This window comes from Hypanus sabinus, chromosome 6 (assembly GCF_030144855.1).
Source record: "Hypanus sabinus isolate sHypSab1 chromosome 6, sHypSab1.hap1, whole genome shotgun sequence".
Classification (NCBI taxonomy): domain Eukaryota; kingdom Metazoa; phylum Chordata; class Chondrichthyes; order Myliobatiformes; family Dasyatidae; genus Hypanus; species Hypanus sabinus.
This window is the reverse complement of record NC_082711.1, coordinates 149,074,353-149,094,827: the sequence shown is the minus strand read 5'-3', so window position 1 is coordinate 149,094,827 and position 20,475 is coordinate 149,074,353. Positions and strand designations below refer to the sequence as shown.

At 42.6% G+C, this 20,475-nt stretch overlaps 1 protein-coding gene across 2 annotated transcripts in view; it reads left to right on the top strand.

Annotated features, from left to right (window-relative positions):
• Positions 1-20,475, top strand: part of galnt17 (polypeptide N-acetylgalactosaminyltransferase 17) — a 457,606-nt gene that overhangs the window by 331,181 nt on the left and 105,950 nt on the right. The gene's annotated exons all lie outside the window — the stretch shown is intronic.

The following is a 20,475-nucleotide window of genomic DNA, read 5'->3' as shown; positions in this document are numbered from 1 at the left end:
AGTTGTTAGAATATGAGGAAATGACTATTAGAAAGTTCCTTGTTCTGGTCACAGCTATGAACAGCACCGGGTAAGCAATGGTACACAGATAGCTATACCCATAACAGGCAATGAGTGAACACACAGGGTTATCAAAGTAAGCATTTCAGGATGTATATCATATACATTTCTCTGACGTTAAATGCACCTTTGAAACCTTTGAATGATTTCGTTCTCTGCAGCACTTTGATTGTATTCAGCAGCCGGCCTGTCATCTTCTGTTCTGAACTGACACATTGTGAGACAATTGTGTTATTATGTCTGTACATAGTAAAGAACTCAAGTCCTAGTGTGCAATGTGAGCAGTTTACCCAGAACTGGAAGTGATGTTCGTGAACAGGAGACACAGGCACGCTCTTGGTGGTCTGGAGTAAAATGTGGCCGAGCTGAAGCCATTCTGTAAATATGCAAATCGAATAGTTCTAGCGTTTTTACCCAATCAAATTTAGCTTTGTTTAAGAACAAACATAGTATGGTGTTGGAAGTCAGTGTGATGTCTAAATCCGGAGCTTAAATGAATACTGTGAGCGACTAAGAAAGAGACGCTAGGTTCTGATGGAAAGAAACTGCTGGGAAGAGAACACGCTGTCTCAAATTTCTCCGACAAGTTGAGGGGAGAGCCTTAAAAGCCCTTCAATGGATGACCTAGGTCCTCCTGCACCCATGCAGTTTATTGGCAATCTAGCTGATAATTGAAATGCTTCAAACAGCGATTCAATATATATACACAGGATTCCCCTTCTATCCGAAAGTAGAGTGTTCCTATGAAACCCTTCGTAAGCAGAAATGGCGTAAAGCAAAGAAGCAATTGCTATTAATTTATATGGGGGAAAATTTTTGAGCGTTCCCACACTGAAGCAATAACCTACCAAATCATACCAAATAGCACATAAAACCTAAAATAACACTAATATATAGTAAAAGCAGGAATTATAAGATAAATACACAGCCTCTATAAAGTAGAAATAATGTATGTACAGTGTAGTTTCACCCATCAGAATCTGGAAGATTTAGCCAAAACCGATATGTCGAAAAAAATCGGCACGTACATGCATGCGCACACACCTGCCTGTGCAAGGCTTCACGGTCATGGTAGTCTTTGTTGGGGTAAACACAAGTTTAAACCGGGTGTCATTTTTCGTAAAAGCGAAAATCCTCTTCGGATTTTTATTTTGGTTAACGATAACAGGTACTAATGTAGGTCTTTTGTAAAAAGCGAAGTGGCGTAATGTGAACTTTCGTAAAGCGGGGAAACTTTAGTGGCGGAGAGGGCCAAAGGGAAAATTGAATGCATCAATCTCTCTACATGTAACTGGTGAAGATGCTTTGCACATCTACAACAGCTTTCAAATTGATGAGACAGACTTTACATTGGATACTCTGATGACGAAATTTGAGGAGTATTGTCAAGTAAAAATGTCACGTTTGAGAAATATAAATTCTGTGACCAGAAACAAGGTGTTGGCTTTGACCAATACTTAGCTGAGGTTCACGCACTGAGTAAGTTCTGTGAGTTTGGAGATCTGATAGACTTATTAATCTGAGACAAAATAGTTTGTGGAATTGGAGAACACCTGAAGAAGAAGAAGAAGAAGAAAGCCCTTAACTCTGAGTGGAGTCATCGGGATGCCTTTGTGATGGCATTTTTTTTTAGCAGGCTTTCTTATTTTTACGAGGCCGAGTTGCTAGCTCGACGTTTAACCCAGCACAGATGGAAAGCGTGCAAGAGAGCCGGCTGGATTCGAACTTGGGAGCCTTCACTCCGAAGTCCAGCGCTGATGCCACTACGCCACCAGCCAGCCTTAGAGAACACCTGCTCTGTGAAAATGATTTAATGTTGGAAAAGGCCGTGGATATGTGTAGGACAGTGGAGTCAGCCCAATCGCAAGATAAAGAACTGCACAGGGCAGAAACAACAGTGTATGCTGTAAAACAGAGGGGCAAGCATACAACATTTCCCAAGGCAACCGCAAACCAAAGAGATAGGCTCAAACAGTAAGTGCAACAAATGTGGAGGTAGGCACATCCAAGGAACTGTCCTGCTTATGAAAAGTCCTTCAATAATTGTGGGAAGAGGAATCAGTTCACAAAGTGTTGCAAACCTGCCAAGAGAAAGGTGCATACAGTTGCTGAAGAAATGGAGAAAGTCTTTATAGTTTCTCTAAAGACTGGTGCTAGTAAAACAGGATGGATTGTTGCAGTAACTGTGAATGAGACAGTAAATCTGTTCAAGCTTGACACTGGAGCCCAGGTGAATCTGCTGTCTATGGATGATTACAAGTCTCTCAAAGTAAAAAGCAAGATGTACCCAGAGAAGTTAAAAGTGACAGACTATACTGGAGAGAACATTCCAGTAAAAGGGGGCTGTATAGTGACCTTCAAGCACAAGGGACGGCATCTAAAAGAACACCTCCTGATTGTTAAGAAGAGAGTACAGCCAATATTAGGTCTGGCTGCATGTGAAAAGTTCAACTTAGTGGAAAGAGTCTTCATAATGGCCTCACAGACCAAAGGTGACCATGCAACACTCACGGAAGAGTACGTAGATGTCTTTGAGGGGCTTTGGTGCTTACCTGATGTAACTCGAGAACCTTGTAACAGCATCCATGAGAGCTCCAGAGTGGTTATGCAAGGGATGCTCAAGAACTCCACCTTTCATAGGCATCTGCACCAGCTACACCATCATGACAGTCAGACTGCTAGTACTGAACAGAGAGATGATGATGAAGAAGTCATAAGTCTTCCTTCCACATAATGCAGCTGTGGTTCAAAATCTGTCTCTCATCAACTTTCAGGTAAAGACTGGAAATCAAAAACTTCTCCAGGACTCTCTCTGAAGTTGAAGAGGAAAAATAAAAAGGAAGATGGGGAGACCATGCAATCTCCAAGGTCAGAACAATAGCACCAGTTCAACACAAACCAACCTGAGGAGTTCCATCTGTGATATGCAGCCAACAGAATGAGCTCTGTGTATTGAGACAGAATCAGTTGGAACTTATGCAGAGACTTACTGATCACCTGGATAAGGTCCAGGGCTCCATTATGAGGCACACGGAGTGAATTATGGTCACACAGCAAGAAGAAGAACAGAGATGAACAGGTAGGGTCTTGGCAGAAGGATGTGTAAAAAAGGAACACATCAATCAGAACTGTCAAAAAGACACTGGTATTAACACAGCAAGTGAAAGTAAGACAGCTGAGGTAACAAATAGCAGTCCAAAAGAGATTATTAAGCCACCTGGAGACAGATTGAGAGTGATTAAGTGAATAAGGGAATGCATTCACTTATTACAATTGAAGTTAATGTAACAAACATTGTTGGAAAGCATTATTGTTTCTTACAGGTTTATGAGGACATAGTATTGGTGTTTGTATTCTTTAAAGGGGGAAGATGTGTTATAATAAAGAACTTCAGTTACAGTGTGCAATGTGGGTGGTTCGCCCGTACTGGAAGTGACATTGGTGAGAAGGAGACACAGACGCATTCTTGCTGGTTGGAGGTCCAGAGTAAAATGTGCTCAAGCTGAAGCCAATGATTGACATGGTTTACAAGATTGATAAAGGTCTGTAAAAACTGTATTTTGCATTTCCTTTCAACTACAGACTTCACCTACAGATAGATTAAGGGTGGCAGTGTGTAATAACTTAGTGAATAAAATTTTAATTAATTTCTTGCAGAAAAATATTTTGTGATACTCTTTACAAGATAGTGCAGAGGATATGATATTGCTAGAAAAATGCCTGGTGAGCATGTGTCAAAAAAGGAGAAATAATTTTGTGATGATGGAGTTCTTCTAACTTTATTTTCTTTAAAATTAAATGGATTCTGCATTATGTACCAGCTCTATATCTGTAACACCAATGATCTGGGATGTCTTCTTACAAAGACTACTAAGTTATCTGCTCCACCAATTAATCTTAATGGGAAGCCTATTCAGTTTTCATCAAACAATCTTGAGAGGACACAGAATGTGCTTGCATTCAATAATTATTTCAATATGACATTATGCTGATTATTTGAAATATCATTTAATGGAGGAAGAACAAATAGTAATTTCAGATTTTCTGAACTTCTAACACAAGGTCACAAAATTACACATTTTATCTAAATTGAATTCTGGTTGGATGACTTTATTCATTGACAGATTTCAAAATTGAATTGACCTTTGAAATCGACTTCTCATTAACATTGTGTCCTTTTGCCAGTAAAAGATGTACAATTAGCCCGATTACAAGTGCAGCCGTTTCTTAGCACTCGTAACCCATGTTCAACAGAGCAAAATGCATTTATTGAAAAAGTGTACCCAGGAGTTTAGTGCAGGAAAAAGAAATTGACCAGAATGGACAACAGAAGATATGTTAGAGATAATTCAAATATTGTCTGCAAATTGGACAATCAGCAACCGAGAGTGCTCCCAGGCCTAAAAGTTGAAGGATCGTAGGAGTGGAGATCACCAGTGGAGCCTAGAATGGAGAGTTGAAGTCAACCTGGTGAAAGCAGTTGAGATCTTTCAGAATATTACAGAAGCGGTATTGGGGAAAATCATGGGAACAATATATGATGAAGATAAACATTTCTAATTCAGTGCATAGAGGGTCATGAATCTATTATAAGGAAGTAAAGATGAAACGATGGCCAAGCTGATCATTTTTAAACTTTATAAGTATCTATTACAGTACTGTGCAAAAGACTTAGGCATATAGTGGAGCAAAGGGTGAGTTTGTAAATCTGACAGGAGCAAAGAATGTTGGGATAGCTAGGGTGGAGCACCACAGGAGGGGTGTGGAACAGGTAGAAGAGAAGGAGTACTGGGGCAGTGAGCGGTGTGGGTGGAGACACATCTAGCCCTGAGACACCAGGCAAGGTAATTTGATTTTAAAGATTTGATTTATTGATCATTACAGAATGTCAGTTTAACCCTACCCACTCCCCCCTCTCCCTTCTCCTTTTCCCAACCATGAGTCCTCTCTCCCTGCCCCCTTCCACTTTTAGTCTAAAATAAAGATCATATCATTACAGGTTTATCATCACTCACATATGTCATGAAATTTGCGTGTGTATTTTTTTTGCTGCCACATACAATACAATGCAATACATAAAATTTCTACAGTACTGTGCAAAAGTCCTGGGCACTTGCTATATATATGTGCTTCAGACCTTTGCACAGTACTGTATGTGTTTATATTACTGTCATATTGGCAGGGTAAATAAACCTTCAATGGATTTTGATGAGGCTCTGATACTAATAACTGCCAACGTCCCTGAAGAAAGAAGAGGTTGTAGCGGTGTGCTACACGCAGTGCTAAAATTACGACACGGAGTCGGTAACTGCAGTCGAAGGAAAAAACTTTATTCAAAATCCTCAGCCTCACTTTTAAGCCTCCCTCAACCTGCCCCCCCGAGGCGCAGAGGCTCCAAAGCTCTGTGCTCACAAACGCCCGTAGGCTATCTAATTGTGAGCCGGTTCGGATGTGCCAGGAAATGGGTCGCCACATAACCCCCCCCCAGAACCGGCGATACACCCCCCAATATCCACAGTCTGGGCCAGAACCTGCTTGGGAGGTCGGCCTCTGCACCGAGGTGCCGGAAACTCGGCCGGTTGTGCCAGGTCCACATGGGCCGGTTTGAGGCGGTCCACCGTGAAAACCTCCTCTTTCCCCCCAATGTCCAGCACGAACGTGGACCCGTTGTTCCGGAGCACCATAAACGGCCCCTCGTATGGCCGCTGCAATGGTGGCCGATGCCCGCCCCTTCATACAAACACAAACTTACAGTTCTGCAGGTCTTTGGGTACGCAGGTCGGGTTCCGCCCATGCTGTGAAGTGGGTATGGGGGCCAGGTTACCGAGCTTCTCGCGTAGTCTGCCCAGGACTGCTGCGGGATCTCCCTCTTGCCCCCGTGGGGCTGGTAGGAACTCCCGGGGGACAACCAGGGGCGCGCCGTACACCAACTCGGCCGACGAGGCGTGCAGGTCGTCCTTGGGCGCTGTGTGGATGCCGAGTAGGACCCAGGGAAGCTCGTCCGCCCAGTTGGCTCCTCGCAGGCGGGCCATGAGGGCCGACTTCAGGTGACTGTGGAAACGCTCCACTAGCCCGTTCGACTGTGGGTGGTAGGCAGTTGTGTGGTGCAGCTGAGTCCCCAAAAGGCTGGCCATAGCTGACCACAGGCTGGAGGTGAACTGGGCGCCTCTGTCGGAGGTAATGTGGGCCGGTACACCAAAGCGAGATATCCAGGTGGTGATCAGGGCTCGGGCGCAAGATTCGGAGGTGGTGTCGGTGAGTGGGACCGCCTCTGGCCATCTTGTGAACCGGTCCATGATAGTCAGGAGGTGCCGCGCTCTGCGCGACACTGGCAGGGGGCCCACGATATCCACATGAATGTGGTCGAAACGCCGGTGGGCGGGATTGAACTGCTTTGGTGGGGCTTTGGTGTGCCACTGCACCTTGGCCGTCTGGCAGTGCATGCACGTTTTGGCCCATTCACTGACCTGTTTGCAGAGTCCGTGCCAAACGAACCTGCTGGAAACCATAGGTTTGGTCGCTGTGTCCAGAAACCCGGCAGTTTCAATGAAACTGCATGAACAGAGGCGGCGTCGGTCATTTCTGGTCCAAAAATCGTTTGGACTGTCGGGGTCACCAATTGTAGCGGTGTGCTACACGCAGCGCTAAAATTACGACATGGAGTCGGTAACTGCAGTCGAAGGAAAAACTTTATTCGAAATCCTCAGCCTCACTTTTAAGCCTCCCTCAACCTGCCCCCCGTGGCGCAGAGGCTCCAAAGCTCTGTGCTCGCAAACCCCCGTAGGCTATCTAATTGTGAGCCGGTTCGGATGTGCCAGGAAATGGGTCGCCACAAGGTAATCCTTTAGTGCTTCTGATAATACTCTGATGAAAATAAATGACTTTTCTCCTTCCATTCAGATGTCAAAGATCGTAAACTCCAGCAGCTCTTGCAGTCTCATTTCCCTCCAGATCTTCCTTCCCTTTCATTTTCCTCAGATAGTGTTCCTACTTCCCAATCCCACTCTCTGGCCCTTCTGGTCTTCTCTCTGAGTGCAAAAGATCAATCCTCAACAGATGCTTCAACTTTGTTCACCTACATGCCCACCTTACTGAATTCCAGGTTCAACATGACATTCAGCTCTTCTTCTGCTGCCGCCACCTCCATTCCCACTTATTCAGCCAAAACGTTTCACCCCGACTGTGAGACTTTCACCTACCCGCAGTACTGCTGTCCTGCATGGAACATTGCTGACCCTGGCTATTGAACTCATGCAGAACTCAACAGTTTCATTACTTTTACTGCCAGCTTCCAGCCTGCTCTCACCTTCACAGGGTCAACCTCAAATACCTCCCTTCCTTTTCTGGATCTCTTGTCTCCATCTCAGGATGCAGATAAGCTACTGACATCTATTATAAGCCTAACATTTCCCACAGCTATCTCAATTACTCTTCGTCCCACTGTCCTACCTTTAAGGATGCAATGCCATTATCTTAGTTTCTCTGTTTCTGCCTCTTTCACAGTAATGAGATTTTCTGTACAGGTACCTCTGAAATATCTTTGTTCTGATCTGGAGCTTCCCATCCACTATCAGATTACTATCTGAATGGTGTCAAGTTAGGAAAAGGGGAAGTACAACGAGATCTAGGGTGTCCTTGTTCATCAGTCACTGAAAGTAAGCATGCAGGTACAGCAGGCAGTGAAGAAAGCTAATGGCATGTTGGCCTTCATAACAAGGGGAGATGAGTATAGGAGCAAAGAGGTCCTTCTGCAGTTGTACAGGGCCCTGGTGAGACCACACATGGAGTATTGTGTTCAGTTTTGGTCTTCAAATTTGAGGAAGGACATTCTTGCTATTGAGGGAGTGCAGCATAGGTTCACGAAGTTGATTGCCAGAGATGGCGGGACTATCATATGTTGAAAGATTGGAGCGACTGGGCTTGTATACTCTGGGATTTAGAAGGATGAGAGGGGATCTGATGGAAACATATAAGATTATTAAGGGATTGGGCTCGCTAGAGGCAGGAAACATGTTCCAGATGTTGTGGGGGTCCAGAACTAGAGGCCACAGTTTAAGAATAAGGGTTTATTTAGAACAGAGTTCAGGAAAAACTTTTTCACCCAGAGAATTGTGGATCTATGGAATGCTGTGCCTCAGAAGGCAGTAGAGGCCAATTCTCTGGATGCTTTCAGGAAAGAGTTAGACAGAGCTCTTAAAGACAGGGAGTCAAGGGATATAGGGAAAAGGCAGGAATGGGGTACTGATTGTGGATTATCAGCCATGATCACATTGAATGGCAGTGCTGACTCGAAGAGCCAAATGGCCTACTCCTGCACCTATTGTTTATTGTCTATTGTTAGCAAAACTATTGTCCGCATCTTATCCATTTCCTGCACTCCTTCCCCTCTCCTCTGATACAGAACAAGGATGTAGATCTCCTGATCCTCACCTACCACCCCACCAATCTCTGCATTCAACAGACCACCACAATTTTCATCATCTTCTCCTCTCCCTCCCTTTCAGCTTTTCACAGGGACTTTTCCTTTTGTGGCCCTGATCCCTCTTCCAATCCCATCACTCACCCTGACTTTCTGACTAATTTGCCTTGCAACTGTAGGCAAAACTTATGCTCTCATTTCTCCCCTTCCCACTATCCAGGGACCCAAATAGTCTTTCCCGATAAAGCAGCCATTCACTAGCCCTTTTTCCAGTCTAGTGTTCTGTATTTGCTGTTCACAGTGTGCTCTTTTCTATACCGGAGAAAGCAGAGCACCTGTGTTCAGTTCACAAGGGTCACCCTGAAACTTCCTGTTTCCTCCTACTTTAATCCTTGATCCCCCTCCCACTCTGACCTATTGAATTGTGGTCTACTGCATTGTCACCCAACAAAAGCTTGGGTAGACCAGCCTCATCTTGCATCCTCTGGACTCAAAGCTGGGTAAATTGACTGTATGCTCTGAATCAGTATTCCACCTGCAGCAATGGCTGAACTTGTCTATTTTTATTCTCTCTCTGAAAGTAGAATACATAAACAGTCTGACCTTCTGATCATTCTGCTTCCCCATCGAGTGTGGGCTTGACTCCAGAGAACAGTCCTAGCCTAGGATAAATTTGGCTCACTGCAGGTAACACTTTGGCATTTCTCAACCACAACTTTAATAGCCAAAACCAGCTCAGAAATCAACTGTTGATGGACCCATTAGACCTTTTGTATCAGACAACCCTTTTCCCTCACCTTACAGAAATGAGAACAACTTGTCGTTAATGTCTTCACCCTCAACTTCATTTCCCCCTTCTCTAAAAGTATTGCTCCATGGTCTCTCCTCTCCAGGGTCTCTTAATGTATCCTCAGTCATGTCTCTGCTAGGCTGGACTAACACAACATCCTTATAAAATGCCATTCAATCAGTGTAACTTTCCCCAACACTTTCACAGAACTCAGCACTCTAAGTAACAGTTCATCAGGGCTTTGGATATACACCCTGCTCAGAACATAAGCATTGTTTGTGGATAATCTCTTTCAATCACACCAAATCTTAATTCTTGTGGCATCCATAATAAAGTACCTTAATCACTTACCCCAACACGAGTTTAAACACAGACTAAAACACACAAACTGCTTAATCAATTCTAAAACAGCAGTCACACAGCATCTGAAAAGTCCTGGACAATCCCCCACAACTGTAACCCTCTCACTGGGCTCCTACACAAACTTGGCTCATTAGCTAGCTTTGCTAACAGCCACATGAGTCAGCAGTGAGAAGGTCACCTTTCATAAACAATATATGTCTAGGGTCGGTATGAGTTGTGGGTTCGACCAAACAGGAACATCGTGATGCTCTAACCAACAAAACCTTGATTTGTGTGAATGCTGTGTAAATAGTGCCCAAACGTAATAATTGGTTGGCAAGAAATAACAGATCATACACTGCATAAAATTATAGAGAAAGTACGAGGGTGAAAGTTCGTGGCCTAAAGTAGAAGGAGTCAATTTTTGAAAACCTAGCACATTTTATTTCAATGTAGTCCCCTGCTACGTTTACACACTTAGTCCAGTGGTCGTGGAGTATACGCATCCCTTTGTAGAAGTAGGAGTCTTGGACCTCCTTGGACCTTCAGAAGTAGTCCACAGCAGGGGTGATTGATAAGTTCATGGCCTAAGGTAGAAGGAGATGAGTTATACAGCTCTCGTTACATGCACGTGCAGTTCAACTCTTTGAGTGATTATGCAGAAAGTTTGAAGTTAATAACTCATCTCCTTCTACCTTTGGCCATGAACTTATCAATCACCCCTGCTGTGGACTACTTCTGAAGGTCCAAGACACCAACTTCTACAAAGAAGGGATCCATATGTTCCAAGGGTGCTGGAATAAGTGTGTAAATGTAGGAGGGGACTATATTGAAAAATGAATGTGCTAGGTTTTCTAAAATTGACTCCTTCTACCTTAGGCCTATGAACTTATCAATCACTCCTTGTATATTTGTCAATTTCAGCTTTATCAAACAACTATTAAAAGAAAGAAAAGCAAGAAGAGAAAGAAGAGGAAAAAACAAAAGGGTCCATTAGAGTTAAATTAGTCTAAATGTGCACATGACAGTTGGAGCTTGTCTCTTCCAGTGCTGTAATAAACATTATTCATGGCACTGACCCCACTGTCTGTGAGAAAACACCCACCTCAGTGGAAACTGACCTCAAAGTCCATCTTGAATAAGCTGTCTCATTCTCAGGAGTATTAGCCCTCTTCCTTGGAGCCATTCATCTGCACAAATCACTTCTTGTAATAGGGACTCTCCTTCCCATGGCATTCTGTGGCATCTTCCCTTCTGTCCCACTCCATAGCTCCTGCCAAAAGACCCCAAACTAGACTACTGTCTGTCACTAAACTCTCTCTGCCCCACTCTCTCTAGAACCTTCTCCATATCCCACCATCCTGATTGGCTGACCCGACACTCCTAAGTTGAACAGCAGGGCTTCTTACCTTTAGCCAAAACTGGAACAGCAGGACGCACTGCTTTTGCGGAAAACTGCTAAAATTAAATAGCTACAGCACAGCAGTAGAAACCTTAACAAAGGCATTACAATACATTGCTGTAAATTACCTTCAGTGTGTAGGTGAGCTAATGAGAATGTGGGTAGAATAAAAAAATGGGATCAAGTAGGATTAGAGTCAATGACGGTTGATGTTTAGTGTGCATTTGGTGGGCTGAAGACCATTTCCCTTGCTGCCTCTTTCTTTGACCACAACAAGGGTCCCAAATCCCATACCAAGTCCGACCCAGTGTGGAGCTGGAGCAATAATTTCCCATCAGAGTAGTCAGTGGCAGATTTTGTGATAACCTGAGCCCAGGGAGACTTCAATAACTTCTGGGCTCACAGTGAGTATCTGCAAGTCTGGCACTTAATTCATTTGGAAAGGGTGACTATTGCCAGTACTATTGCGACTATTGCCAGTTCTTTGCAGATCGCGGAAGGGAAACTCGGCTTAATAATTGCTAAAAGGTTGCCTTTATCTTTGGGGCAGCTGGATTGTTGACCATTCTTCCTTCCAGCATCAAGGTACTGCATTAAAATCTGTAGCATCCAAGGAAAAAGGCTTGGCTGTGTCATGATGGGTTAACTAAATGACTGTGGGCTTTGGAATAGGGTCAACAATAGGCAGAAGTTCTTCATCATAATAAATCCAGAGCTTGATATAGATCGTAACACACAATTTTTTTTATATCCATTCAATTACTTTTCTTATCCATCATTTATGGGTCAATGTAACATGGGCTTACTGTGCAATGAGCACTTTAGAAAGGAGCCCAATCTATTATGCATTTAGGAGATAACACAATGGCAGGTTTATGTGTGCATCGATAATGCATGCAATAGCTTGTGATCACGAATCTTAATTAGATTCTTTAGGACCCATATATTCTTGGTTGTAAAGATTTTACAATAAACCTCTATGCAGATAAAAGATGTTAGAGCCAAACATAAACTGTGATCTCCGTATTTAGAAAAAGCTTCTGTTCAGAATAATTAAAAAATCCTACACTTGGGATGTGCCAAGATGGTTCAACTGATATGTGATTCCATAGAATTTAAGTTACAGGTTAAACAGTTAAGTTCCTGCTGGTTTCTAAATGCACTGAAGCCAATAGAAAGAAGGTTCTGTGTGATGGGTATCAATCTGGTACCAAATGTTGTGTTCACACTCACTAAAGTTATCAGCTATCTCTATGGATTTTACCAGATGTACAGTACAAGGCACGAATGAAAACTTCCTGAGAACATTTCTGGCATTGTTATTCTAAATGAGCTCTTTGTAGCTTTGGGAAAAATTAGCATTTAATCTAACTTGAGTTTTGAGTTTTAATAGATGTTCTATTACATTGCTTGCAGAAAAAAAGACTGAGTAGAGCTCCTGGGGAAAGAAGGTTTGAAAGAATTTATGGAAACATTTACAAGAGATCTCCCTTGGATTAAGACAGGATCTTTTGGTATCAATTGCTTTGAAAATGGGTGGCATCCATTTTCTTGTGACAAAATATGGCTCTGTTTACCACCTGATTTTTCCCCACATAAAAATCAGAAAGTCAAAGTCAAGGTTATTACCATTTCCACGCCTCCGTATATGCATGGTGTAATGATAAAAATGCAACTGCATCAGGGGTATGTAGCATCATATTAGTAGCGTTCACAAGAAAATCAGAAAGTAAACATAAATCATTCACAACTTTAAAGAATCCATTTGATTAAAGTGGTAATAGTGCGGCTAAACCGCAGTAACTAGGTTGGTGCAAGTAGGTTCAAGAATCAAATGGTTCAAGGAAAGTATCTGTTCTTGAACTTGACGATGTGGGACTTCTGTCCTTTGCTTCTCCTGTACAATGACAGCTGTAAAAAGATGCACAGCCTGGGTGATGGGGATCTTTGATCTTAGATATTGCTGCCTTGAAACTGTACCTCCTGAAGAAACTGGATTCCAAAGATGGGAAGAGAAATACCCATGATGTTTTGGGCTGAGTCCATTAATCTCTGCAGTTTTTTATGTTTCTACACATTCAAACTTGCATGCCAGAACGTGATGGACTTTAGGATGGAATACGTCCTAAAACAAGTGCTGTGGTCAATAGAACGGCACCCAGTTATTTAGAGTTCATTGCAGTTTGCTGTGCATCTTTTAAAGAAGAATACTGTTATGATACTTTTAACAGTAGAAGTTCTTGGAGTGGTATCTCCAAGCTGGCTCCAGCGAACAACCCAACCAACAGTGATGTCCTGTAGACAGTTCACAAAACTACTTATTTTTTCAAATATGACTACTGCTAAGCTGCATGCAATTTACGCTTCAATGCCATATTTTGGGGCCAAATGAGCAATCTGGTGCTTTGCTGTTTCCGAGGGACTTCAGTGTGGTTGGGAACAGAGTGGGTGTCATGGTAGCCTGGAGGCTTGGACGCAGGGAGCACGCCCACGATTGACTCCATTCAATGATTGAGGAGTCGAGCAAGGTTGAAGTCGACGAGAAAGTAAGTGGGGGGATGGAGAACGAGTGTTTGAAACTGCCTAAGCCAAATTTGAAGAGCAGGCCAAGGGGTAATTCAGTAAAAAATGTTGGAGAAAGTGTGGGAGTCTTGGGATCCACGTTGCAAGGATTGAACAGCGAGGCTTGTAGCTGTGGACTTGTTTTTGTGGGATGTTGAGGTTCCCGTTGCATTTGCTCCTGGATTCTGATTATATTTGCTGCTTTTTGAGCAGTTTTATCAGAATGATTGATGCGGACTGGAACGCTTCTTCAAAGACTAGCTCCACAGCCTGCAGTTGGCTAGCAGCAGTGAACTGAACTAAACCAGATACTCCTGGACACCTAGTTTGATGTTAATATTCTATGTGTTTTTCACTTGCTTTTTGACATTTGCACAATTTGTTCTATTTCTTGCGCATTAGGTGTTTGATGTTTTTTTTTTGAACATGTTCAATGGTGTTCCTTTGTTTTGTGGCTGCCTGCAGGAGGACAAATTTCAGAGTAGTATTCTGTTTGCACACTTTGATAATAAATGTACTTTGAAACATTTGAGTGTTTGATGATAAGCCTTTTTAACTTCATGAGAAACTAAGAAAGTTGACCATGGTCCAGTCAAAAGTGACTTTAGGATGGAATACATCCTAAAACAAGTGCTGTAGTCAATAGAACTGCACCCAGTTATTTAGATTTCATGGCACTTTGCTGTGCATCTTTTAAAGAAGAATGACAATCCTTAAAGCAGGGTTTCTCAACCTGGGGCTTGCTTAATGGTATTGATCCATGGCAAAAAAAAAAGATTGGGATCCTCTGCCTGAAAGGATACTCCCTAGCACAGCCAAACAGCGGCTACACATGCATTGGTAGGAATGATAGGAGCAGCTTCCGTGTTCAATCTGATGTTCATCACATAGGTCATGCTTGACCAGGTACATATCCAGTGGCAAGCCAAGAAGACTGCCAGGTCACCACAGGAAGAGCCTGGTACAAGATGACTGGAGAATTCTCTTCCAGGAAAGGCAATGAAGTATTGTGCAATCAAGTGTCACATTCTTACAAGTTATGTGCAAGTGATAAGTACACCATTACTTACACATGCAGAGCATTCTGACAGGTGGCATCACTGTCTGATATGGGGTGTGGGCTACTGCACAGGACCGAAAGAAGCTGCAGAGGGTTGTAAATTTAGTCGGCTCCATCTTGGGTACTAGCCTGTAAAGTACCCAGGACATCTTCAAGGAACGGTGTCTTAGAAAGGTAGCGTTCATTATTAGGGACGTCCAGAACCCAGGGCATGCCCTTTTCTCACTGTTACCATCAGGTAGGAGGTACAGAAGCCTGAAGGCACACACTCAGCAATTCAGGATCAGCTTCTTCTCCTCTGCCATCCAATTCCTAAATAGACATTGGAACATTGAACTCTACTTCACTTTTTTAATATATATTCTGTTTTTGCACGATTTTTAATCTATTCAGTATACGTATACTGTACACACAAAAGGCTGGTGGAACACAGTAGGCCAGGCAGCATCCATAAGGAGAAGCACTGTCAACATTTCGGGCCGAGACCCTTTGTCAGGATGTATATTGTAATTTATTTACTTATTGTTTATTATTATTTATTTATTATTATTTTTCTCTTCTATATTAAGTCAGCTGCTGCTAAGTTAACAAATTTCACGACACATGCCGGTGATAATAAACTTGATTCTGATTCTGAGAGTGGAGATCTTCAATGCTAACGTGTTGTAAGCAGTCTGATTTCACTATGCAAGATATCTGTCTGGCAAAACTCAAAGAACATTAAAGTATTTGGAACATAGTTTGATCATTCATGTGCTATATTCAGTGCAACTGGGTCTGCACAGCAGTATGTGAGGTGGTTTTATGTACCATTTTACTGTCAGGAATTTTAGAATAGAAATTTGCATTGAGGGCCTCTAATTTACAGGCCTTTTATGAAAATAGTCCCTCCACTGAGAATCCCTTGTAATCTACATGTCCAGTGCCTGTACCTTGCACAGCTGGGAAATCAGACTGTATAGGTGAGCACAGACATCACCTTGAGATTGTCCTCTTGCTCTTGTTGCAGTCCAAGCTCTGGCTGTCTTTCTGTAGACTCGGTTTCTCCTTCATTTTATCATTCCAGTTGTCTTTGATAAGCAAAGCTGTGCTTCAGTCACCATCTGCTTGGCTTATATTGGAAGATGGATCGATGCAAGAAATGAAACCGCACTTTCATCAGATCTGCAGCACTGTGGTCCTGGTAGGACTCTCATACTCTCATGCAGATGTGTGTTTGGAGAGCACACTACACCGGTAGCCAGGGACCCTGAGGACAGCTCTATTCCAACGGATCCATTTCTCCAGGGAATGGAGTATGTTCAGCAGAGCAGACTTCCTGAGACTGAAAGGCCATGTGTGCTTTCGGAAGCATGATGTTCTCAATGAGGAATGTCTTCTCATGGCGGATAATAAGCAATACATTGAGGCCTTGGGTCCTGTCAATGTCCTCACAAGCATGATACTCTGCTCATGGTCACACATTAGCAAACACAAAGTGGGCGGAAACCTTCCAGTTGTGGTCCATCTCAGAGTTGAAATTTGGTCCCTGCAAAATGGCAAGACTTCAACCACGGACTCAATTTGCCACTGAGAAACACACATTTTTTTGCTGGCAAGAATGAGATCTTCTCTGGCCAATTTGCCTGGAGATGTTTGTGATACTCAGATCCTGACAACCAATGTCATTTACATAATAGTGGACAAAAAGATGGGGTATGGTTTCGATGTGGGATATGGAGCATGGAATACAACAGGCAAAGTGAATCAGTCTTTGCACACAGCTCACTGCTGGTGTATGAATGCATCATGTAGTATATTTAGGTGAGGATCTCTGACATGAGTCACAGGCTGAAGTAGCAGGAGACAAGTCGTTCCTGCAAAATTTTCCTGTTGAGAGTCCTTTATCTTCTTTTCCTCCTTCTCATCTACCCTTCTGCTCATTCATCCTACCAACCGTACCCCAAGAGGAATGGGATTGAAACCCAAATGTCTGGAACAAAAACATTAAACTCCCAGCTATAGTCTTCTTTCATCCATGATTCAGTGATGCCTACAACATCATACATGCTAATCTGTATCAGTGCTATAGGTTCATCTACCTTATTCCGTATACTGTGCGCATTCAAATATAACACCCTGTATTCCTGTATTCACCCTTCACAATTTTGTCCGCCTTTTAAAATGCTACTCATCCTGTTGACTGTAATCACTCTTCCCTTGGTAGCAGTCTCACTACACATTGCCTCTGTCCGTAAACCAACTATTTCATTTTCAGTGCTATCATTCTGGTTCCCAAATCCCTGCCAAATTAGTTTAAACCTACCCAAACAAATCTAGCCAACCTGCCTGCAACCTGTCTTGGATTCCATCGGGTTCATCACTTGTGCACAGGTCATACCTTCTCCAAAAGAGATCTCAATGATCCATAAATCTGTACCCCTGACCCCTGCACCAGTTGCTCAGCCACATAGTCACCTGCCAAATCATCCTATTCTTACCCTCGCTAGCATGTGGCATAGCCAGCAATCCAGAGATTGCTACCCTGGAGGTCCTGTTTCTACCCAGCTCCCTAAAATCTCTGTTCAGGACATCCTCACTTTGCCCGCCTATGTCATTGGTGCCAATATGTACCAAGACTTCTGGTGGCTTGCCCTCTCCCTTCAGAATGCCATGGACACGATCCAAGACATCATTGATCCTGGCACCGGGGAGGCAACATATCATCCGGATGTCTCTATCGCACTCTTGGAACCTCGTCCCTGTTCCTCTAAGGAATCTCCTAACATCACTGCAGCCCTCTTCACCTCTCTGCTCTTCTGAGCCACATTACCAGACTCAGTGCCAGAGGCCCAGTCACTGTGAATTCCCTGGTAGGACGTCCCACCCAATAGTATCTAAAGTTGTATACCTACTATTGAGGGGAATGGCCACACGTGTACTCTGCACTGGCTCTGCATTTCCCCTCCTTCTCTTAACAGTCACTCAGTTACCTGTCTCCTGCAGCCTAGGAGTGACTACTTCCCTGTAGCGCCTGTCTGTCATCTCCCAATTCTCCTGTATAAGTCGCAGGTCATTGAGCTGCAGCTCCATTTCTTTAATACCTTCTCTCAGGAACTGAAACTTGGTGCATCTTGTGCAGATGCATTTATCCGGCAGACTGGACGTCTCCCAGTCTTCCCACATCCCACACAGAGTACAAAGCACTGCCCCTAGAGCCATTCTCACTGAACTACATTGCCCTAACAGGTGAGGAATGATCAAATGAGAACGGAAAGAGAGTAACTTACAGGATACTTTACCTCACCCAAGCCTGATGAGCAAAAACCACTCTAAAGACTGGCACAGTCCAAAACAATGACTGCTCTGCTTGCATTTGAGTTATTTTTATCAGCCCTTTCTAATGAGTCGCTCTTGCTAATTGGTCACTCCTCAACACAGAGAAGCTGCTGCAATACTCTGCCTTTAAAGTCTCAATCGCCGTCCTGATTTAAAAGGTAGTTCGTTTTACACACCCCGACAGTGATTGTCTAACTTAGAGAAACCCGGCTTGAAGCTACACTTTTTAAATCCTGAACACAGACCTGAGAGAAAGGTAGCTGTAGTGTTCTCGCACAGGTGTAAAAGAACTCTGAACTAAACACCAAATTTAAACCATTCAATGAGGCGGTCCCTGTAAGATTAACCGTTTACTGTTCACTCTTCCACATTAACGTACGGTGAAAACTGTTGATAAAACAATATAAAATGTATACAGTATTTGTTTCCTTCTTGATATCACATTGACATCATAAATACTTGCAAAAGTAAAACTACAACAACTATATTACATTAAAGTGCAACACACAGTCAGAATCTACCTACGCCATCGACTGCTTTAAATACACTTCAACACAAACTATCCACAACTCTTTAAATATCAAAAACATCAACCCTATCAACCATCATTACTTTTAACAGAATCAGCATTAACATTTTAAATTCAACATATCGATTATCTCATGAACTTACAGCGTTGCTTCACTATGTTTCTAGTGCGTAGAAAGAAAACTTTTCTCGCACTGATCCTGCACATGTGAGCCCCCTCCTTCCCATTTCTCCAAACCGGTATTTTCCCACAAGACGCGGCGAAACCGGATGTGACATCATCGCATGCCGCGATATATCACAGACAACGAATTTACTTTAAACAATCTTAACTTTAACTAGAAAATGATAACAAACGAATTACTTAAGTGAAAATATAATAAACTAAACAAGTGCCCTAAAGGCAACACAGTAGCACTTTTTACACTCTGCCTCTTGCTGATTGGTCTCTCTAACTGTTTTGGGAAAACCACTGGTATTTTAATTAAAGGAATAGAAACTAATCAACAACTACCCTGTGCATTGCTCATGATCACTATAAATCCCATTGGCAGTATTGCTGATGCTGAATATTCAGTGCCCATGCTTAACACGTGGTAATACATACTTTAAGTACTGTACATGGGCCACAAATCTGCCTACACTGCTTATTTCCAATAGCTGATGAACATTATACTAACATGCTTCACTATATGAAAAGAATGACTCAGATATGTGTGCATTGGATGTCACATTGGAACCAACGTGGTACTGGTGCAGTCAAAATATTCTGAGTATGAGGCTGAATTTTACTGTCAACATATTCATCTTTCACTATAATGGTGGATATTTATTCAATATAAAGATTTTTCTTTCATACATATCCAAACACACCAATTTCACTTAGGCATAGTGATGTATGCATAGTTTGATTAACATAATTTGTTGAATGTGTTTAATTGCCTTTGCATATTTTTAATTTTCTCATGTAATTATAGCTATTTAAATGTCACTACAGCAACTTCATGAATTCTTGGCAAGTAAATTACTATAATAGATACAAAAAATAAATTAGTAGTGCTAATGTTGAGCTGGAAAAAATATTGGTGATTTAATATTACAGAATGTGTGTGGGGGGGGGGGTGAAATTCAGAAAATACTGGATGTGCTATTCAGGTAAGACCATGATCATGGAGGGAGAAACATATCTCAAGTTTAAAATTGATGTCTTCAATGGAAATTTTTTCTCAGATTCACCGACTAGAAATTGATCTTCATTTAGTAGCATGAAACAAGCTCAATAATGTTCCATCAATGTATTGTCCTTTGGCTCCAAAATTTACTGGGGGAATTTTGAATGCAAAAGGTTCCTGGGTGTCTGGAAACAAAAGTGACCGCAGGTGCTGGAACCCGGAGCAATAATCAATCTGTTGGAGGAAGTCAGTGTGTCAAACATTATCTGTGGGGCTTGGGGGAAGGACTTGTCGATGCTTGAGGGTTGTAAGCCTGCATCAGACATTGGTTCCTATGTGTCTGCTGCTCCTGTCCTTCAGGGATAGGAGAGGTCACAGAATTGGGACCTGCTCTCCAGTCTTAACGCGTGAATGCAGTGCATTCATAATGGATTTATATGGTGCTGGATGAGGTGCTAATCAAGAGAGCCACTTTACCTTGAATACTGTGGAGCTTCTTGAACATTGTTGTGATTTCACACGTTCAGACAAGTGCAGAGCATAATCCTGACATGCTTTGTAGATGGTGAAACAAATTTGTTGAGTCAGTACCCACAAGGTATCCAGCCCCTGGTCCTTTATGGATTAAGATGCTAATATGGTTACTTTATGGATCGAGAGAAGGTGGTTAGTCATTCTCCTGTTTAGTATTTGTACAGCACATTATTTTTTATATCTCCCCTTTCCTGAACATTATGTCTTGCTGCATGAGGTATGAACTACTTAATTTTCTCAGAAATTAAGTAATCTGAGAAATTCCTACATGTTGGTAAGAAGCTCATA